This window comes from Triplophysa rosa, linkage group LG12 (assembly GCF_024868665.1).
Source record: "Triplophysa rosa linkage group LG12, Trosa_1v2, whole genome shotgun sequence".
NCBI lineage: Eukaryota > Metazoa > Chordata > Actinopteri > Cypriniformes > Nemacheilidae > Triplophysa > Triplophysa rosa.
In genome coordinates this window covers 23,613,369-23,619,425 of record NC_079901.1, presented here as the reverse complement: position 1 = coordinate 23,619,425, position 6,057 = coordinate 23,613,369, and the positions used below count along the sequence as shown (strand labels likewise).

The following is a 6,057-nucleotide window of genomic DNA, read 5'->3' as shown; positions in this document are numbered from 1 at the left end:
TTCCAGATGTTGTCATGTCAAAATGTAACAATATAATCAGTGATGCTCGCAAGTGTTAAAAATACTTTTATACACAATTTTTGCTTTTAAATTTGATGCATCTGGCATTTGAAGTTGGTTTCCATTGTTTAAAAATGTCAACCGTATTTTTTTCCTTCTCTTAGCATTTATCAATGGAACTATTCTCCTATTTGACACAGAGGTAATGTCATTATTTTGCCTGTAATTTCAATTTGAAATAATAATTCACAATTTTAAACTCTTGTATTAAGTTGGAACAGGACGTGTTTTAGCATCTGAAAAATGCGGCACACTTCCCTTTAAAACATTTCTTGTGGCACATTTTGTGGATTTTATTTATATTCATTCATTCAAAATGCATATGTGGTGCTAGTAACTGTAAAACGGGATTCTAATGCATGAACCATCACTGTTGGCCTCTGAAGGTTTAGTATAGACTCGATGCACGGTCACTTCCGTATACATATAATGCATATTACATACAGAAACAAATATGTACAGAACAGTATATATTTATATAATTACGTTATTTTTATTTACATTACAATCTGTACAAATTAAACCAAATTAATGTATCCACAGTGTTACGTTTATTCTTTAGCATTAGCTAATGCCATCGCTTTCACCAGTAGCTGACGTGCTGTGGCTCAATCACATCTGCACTCTTAAAGTGATGACAGCAAACTGTAGTTGTCATGGTTCTGCCTCTTCATGTCATGTCTTTCTTGGTCTAGTGGCAGGATCATGACGGAGCCTCAGGTTTTGTGTGGGGAGAAACATATTATTGTCGGTCACGACATAATGTGCATTCTCTCCAGTCTCGTCTTTGGCCCCGCCCCTCTTGTTCTCTCGTTTAGCTTCCCGCCTGTGTTTCATTACCCACACCTGCCCATTGTTATCTCTCCTGTTAGTTACCCTATATTATGCCCTTGTGTCTTCAGTCCTGTGCTCGTCCGCGTTTTGTAGCATTTGCTTGTTTCGTTCGATTGCTGTTTGCTGCATTTGATTCATGTCTTTGAAGACGTTGCGTCTTGTTCCTGTCTGTAAGTTATCCCAGTGTCGTTTTGTCAAGTGTAGTTTTAGTCCAGTGTTAGTTAGTCTACGTTCCTGTTTGCCTGTCATATTATTTCTCCTTGTTATTGTTGTTTTACCCCCCCCCCGTGGGTCTTTGTTTTGTGTTTAAATAAATCTTGTTTTTTGTTACCCCTTAACCGCTGCCTGCATCTGGGTTCTTCCCTACCACACCATGACAGTAGTACCAGTTAACGTTTAAATCCTTACCTGTAATAAAGTAAATCCATGCATAAAATGGGACACAGCCATGCCTGAAGGAACCACAGTCACGTATTTATTGAAACGCTGCAGGTCATGACTAAACTAAAGTTTTGTATTATAGCACCCGTTACATGCTTAATATATAGTATTTTAACAATACGATGTATTTCACTAATCTATATTACACGTTCATTCCCCCCAAAATGAGCACTTGTAAAGCACATTTGCTATGGGTGAATACCACCCGGAAGCTTTCCCGCCCCCTGAGATTTGACTGGAAATACGTAGGCGTATTGAGTGTATTATGTACTAGAAACTGATTTAGATAAAAGCATTTGCTCTATGACATCCATACTGTTTATATGGAATTGTAGTATATGAAACTTACCAAAAATGTATAAAAGGTGTATTGTTACAGTCATCCCAACAACTGTCTGCTGTATCCAGCAGCTCATAATATCTGGATGAGGAATTGTCGGGTTACAGTCGAGTAATGAAGCACACAGATGGAGGCATCATGTTTGTGCATTTCTCTGCAGCAGGAACTGAAAAAGGACGGCATGATGAATGGATGGAGTGTGTATAGAAAAATCCTGGAGAAAGTCCAGCTATCAGAACCGCCTTGGGACTTGAGAGATGGCTCAATGACTAACAGAAAATACTGTAGAAATCACATCAGACTGTCTTTGAACTTAAATATTTTGTATAGACATGTCAGAGATCACATGTTGAACTCCATTGTTTTAATACTGCTCATATTTATCATTGATTTGGTTTTGTTGGCTGCCGTATTTAAAAAAAGTAAAAGGGTTGAACATTTGATCAGAATTCAGTCACATTCAGCTCCATCGCACAATCTTTCTCTCTTTCCAAACTTGTGCACGTAAGTAATCATTTACACATCAACTATAAATATACACTCACTCAAAAAATGTTGGGTTGTAAATTAACCTGTGCTGGGATGTTTCAACCCATTTTTGGGTCAAATATAAATATTTTTCTGGGTTAATTTAACCTTTTTTGACCCAATGCTAGGTTGAAAATAACCCGGCATTTTTTTAGAATGTACACTCTAAAATACCTTGGGTTATTTCAACCCAGTGTTGGGTCAAAAATGGACAAACCCAACCGTTGGGTATTAAACAGAACTATGCTGGGTCAACCCAAATTGCTTGGTTGTTTTTCAAATATAAACCATTTACTGGGTTATTTTACCCAAAGCTTGGGTTTGTCCATTTTTGACCCAACTGTTAAAAATAGCCCAGGAAAAAATGACAGAAGTTTGTTTAATAAATCCCTCTTTTATTTTTCTGTTCTACAGGTGAACCATTAACTATCGATTCTCCTTAGTTCTGATGTCCCAACATTAAATTTTAATATTAAATTGATTCAATTATATGTTGACATGTAGTTTAATATCCTCTCTATCTTTACTTTGCTGTGGAGTGATTCACTTTCCCACAGGACAACAGGAACAGGCTGCAGCAGTTTATCCGGAGCAGGCCAGAGGAAGATAAATATACGGGTGAGATACTTGTACGCTGTTGATACCTGACACGAGAAGAGGAGGCTGCATTCCCCCAACAATAAGAGATCTCCAGACTGGATTAGGGTTGGGCTAAGAGGCATATAAAGTCAAGCCATTACCCCGTGATCGCTGCTGGAATGGGGCTGGAGATAACATCACGGCACGCAGTGGGAAGAGAGGCTTCGCCTAGGCCTGTGTGCTTCTTTTCCACGTCTTTCAGTCGCTGATAAACCCTGTCTGATGAGATTGGACTTCGGGTTTACACTGGTAAACACACAGCTAAACACATTTATACACACTCGTATTATCTGTTTGTGGAGTACATTGGCTTGTGTGGGAACTTACCATTGAGCGGGTGGATGCCATCGATTGAGTCGTTTAATATGATCTAGAAGAGTGTTTAGTTGATGGCAAGTTACATCATAGAAATGTCTCTTCTAAAAGGCCGTAAACAAGTAATTACATTAACCTCTCCATCCATCCATCCCAAAGTGTATGCATGGATAAATTAGCGATCACATGCCCTCATCAGGGGCGTTTCAATGTCTCACTGTCATTGATTTAAATAACTGTTCTGTTTTTTTGGTCTGAACACACTAGTCACAGACGTACAGAAGTATGTGAATCGGGATTGAGTCTAGAGTGTTAGAATGTGGCCAATGTTGGGCATGAAGTGAACACCAGGTGATGCTCTGGCGGATTGAATTGACCTTTGCCTTTAACTCTGATTGGACACAGCTGGTATTCATAGCATCCAGAGAGAGAGAGAGAGAGACTTCAGACAGCGGGCATGATACTGCACTTCTTTGGCAAATCCATTTATTGGCTACAATCACTATGACATCTGTACCATATGCCACCATATAAAGATGGATGACAATTTACATTCATGCACACACACACACCAAATGCCAGAAGGACAATTCGTGTCATTTTGCCCGAAAGCTGGCTTCATTTCTTGGAACACATAATTCTCTCTCTCTCTCTCTCTCTCTCTCTCTCTCTCTCTCTCTCTCTCTCTCTCTCTCTCTCTCTCTCTCTCTCTCTCTCTCTCTCTCTCTCTCTCTCTCTCTCTCTCTCTCTCTCTCTCTCTCTCTCATAAACTATATTTTACTATCTGAAGATATCTCTAAACTCTAAAGATATGTCTAAAGTAGATGTACACCGATACTAAATTTCTCCATGGCCGATTATTCAGAATGATATCTGCAGATACAGATTCTGAAGATTAAATGAAATTTCTTAACTTTCTGAATGACTATTATTATTGAACATCAGTGATTTTTTTAACATTTTCTCCAAAAATAGCACAAATTCATTGCAATTTCTTGACCTCTTTTGATTGACAGGATATATCGGCCCTGATCATCGGCTGTTTTTAAACTATCTGCTGATAGTGTGAAGAATTGCTTTTATTGACCGATACTGATTACAGAACCTTGATGACATTATTATATAATTTAGACATACAGGAGTAAGACATTATTATATGTATTATTATAGCAATGATTTGGCTGATTTCTTGTTTTTTTTTATACTTGAAGAGCACCAAAGACACGTGAGCAGAATATTTTGGATTATAACCTGCAAATTGAAGGCTGCACTGTTACTCCAACAAATACAGTTAAAGACCTCGGCGTTATAATAGACAGCAACATGTCATTTAAAAATCACATCTCAAATGTCACAAAAACAGCCTTCTTCCACCTTAGAAATGTTGCCAAATTAGGAAATAGTTTATGTGTTGCTGACGCAGAGAAGCTTATTCATGCATTTGTGACCTCAAGACTTGACTACTGTAATGCACTAGTTAGTGGTTGTCCTGCATCATCAATAAACAAACTACAGTTAGTTCAGAATGCAGCTGCCAGAGTTCTAACCAGGTCCAGAAAATACCATCACATAACCCCAATGTTATCAACCCTTCACTGGTTACCCATTAAGTGTCGTATTGACTTTAAAGTTCTTTTAATCACTTATAAAGCCTTAAACGCTTTAGCCCCTACCTACATAACAGAGCTTCTACCACACTACAACCCATCACGCTCTCTTAGATCTCAAAACTCCAGACTTTTGATAACACCTAGAATAACTAAATCCACCGAAGGGGGCGGAGCTTTCTCATACGTAGCACCTAAACTCTGGAATAGCCTTCCCGATATTATTCCAGGGTCAGACACACTCTCCCAATTTAAATCTAGATTAAAGACACATCTTTTCAGCCAAGCATTCACTTAAATTGAATGCTTGTGCAAATTGTTACGAAGATTTTATTAAGTAAAATTTGCTGCTATAATTCAAGTACAATTTACTAATCAGAATAAAGTAAATTCTACTTATTGAATACATTTAGTTTTTGTTAAAATATCAAGTAAATGTTACGTAAAGTAAACAAAAAAAATTACACTGAACAAAAAAATCATGTGTCTAACTCAAACTTCACGGATCAATTACTTTCATAGTATATTTCAATATTTTTTTTCCAACATAGATGGTCAAGTAAGAAGAGACTGGTGGTCTCTGTACTGGCATTAGCACAGTTACTGCTCAATAAGTGAAATAACACACTCCGTGACTAATAGTATGCATCCCTCAGCCTAGGCACAAGCACCGCTCTTCTGAACAACGGTAACAACTTAAAAAACCCAAACTAAAAAAAAAAAAATGCCAAAGCTCTCCTAAATCTCAAAGATAAATCAACAAAAAACATGAACAAGTCTTTCCTTTTACTAAAAAACACTTAAAATGACAATTAATCTTGAAAATTAATCTCAGAATGCAGTCAGATACAAAGCATGCTGGGAACTACAGATCAACTGCCAAAGTAGTTATAGCTACAAAAATTATTTATGTAGTCTCAACACAAAATAAATAAGTAAACTTAATTTGACCAATTTAAATGGGTTTAACATCAAATTTAGTTGGATTTACTTAATAATTTGTTCAATTAAAATTTGTCACAATCCCAGTCCGTGTTTCCCCTGTCTTTGTGAACTTTTCTGTCACTTCCTGTTGTGTGCCATGTTTGTAGCGGGTGAAGGTGCGGCAGCGCAGTGCACCGCCCAAACACACCCCAACGCCGCAACCACCACCAGCAGAGCAGACTCCCGGAACAGGACCTCAGGAGCAGGCACCTCTCGGACCACCGGACTTGATACCGGCTTGGCGGCCACGACGGCTGGAGACTCTGGCTTGGTGGCCATCTTGCGAGCGGGCTCTGGACTGACTGGCGA

The 6,057-nt window shown here is 38.3% G+C and overlaps 1 long non-coding RNA gene across 1 annotated transcript in view; it reads left to right on the top strand.

Moving 5' to 3' along the window:
* The first annotated feature begins 762 nt into the window (after positions 1 to 762).
* The window catches only part of LOC130562477 (uncharacterized), a 39,064-nt gene continuing 33,769 nt past the window's right edge, over positions 763 to 6,057 (top strand). The window contains exon 1 of the long non-coding RNA XR_008963961.1: positions 763 to 3,091. This is a non-coding gene — a long non-coding RNA (uncharacterized LOC130562477). The remainder of the gene's footprint in view (positions 3,092 to 6,057) is intronic.